Source organism: Priapulus caudatus, unplaced genomic scaffold (genome assembly GCF_000485595.1).
Source record: "Priapulus caudatus unplaced genomic scaffold, Priapulus_caudatus-5.0.1 Scaffold1384, whole genome shotgun sequence".
In the NCBI taxonomy this organism is placed as follows: Eukaryota; Metazoa; Priapulida; class Priapulimorpha; order Priapulimorphida; family Priapulidae; genus Priapulus; species Priapulus caudatus.
In genome coordinates this window covers 75,943-76,732 of record NW_014578445.1, presented here as the reverse complement: position 1 = coordinate 76,732, position 790 = coordinate 75,943, and positions in this window count along the sequence as shown.

Genomic DNA, 790 nt, shown 5'->3' with positions numbered 1-790 from the left:
AATGTAACCCCAACACAGGATAGGGTTACAACGCGAGTGTATCCTTTTGTGTGGAGGAACCCCTGAGTGAATCACTCAGGGCGGTTTGCTGAATGCTGGTGCGTTTTCAGAGACTACAACTTCCAAACTGAGTTTATTCTCAACACGAACTTTTCTCCGCTATCCTGGAACTTACTATGTATCACAATACTCTGTATTAAACTAATATAACCTGTTACAAAAATTAGAAGTGACGAGCGGCGGATATTTCGAGCGCCATTTCTGTTGACCTGTGGCGTACGCATTCCCTATGCGCATAGCGTTCGGCTAACTTCGTCATGACGTCACGACTGACATCAGGCATCCATGATACATTTGATCTTGGAGTCGAAGTTAGCCGAACGCTATGCGGATTAGGAATGCGTACGTCACAGGTCAACAGAAATGGCGCTCGAAATATCTGCCGCTCGTCACTTCGAATTTTTGTAACAGGTTATATTAGTTTAATACAGAGTATTGTGATAAATATTAAGTTCCAGGATAGCGGAGAAAAGTTCGTGTTGAGAATAAACTCAGTTTGAAAGTTCTAGTCTCTGAAAACGCACCAGCAAACCGCCCTGAGTGATTCACTCAGGGGTTCTTCCACACAAAAGGATACACTCGCGTTGTTACCCTATCCTATGTTTGGGTTACATTAATTATTGTATCTAATAGGGTCTATGTCCCCCAGGGTACTGCCGGAACTTACCTTGGGTATGGTCTGGTATACCGGAACGTACCCTGGTAACTATCTGATATGGTTAGGGAGTAG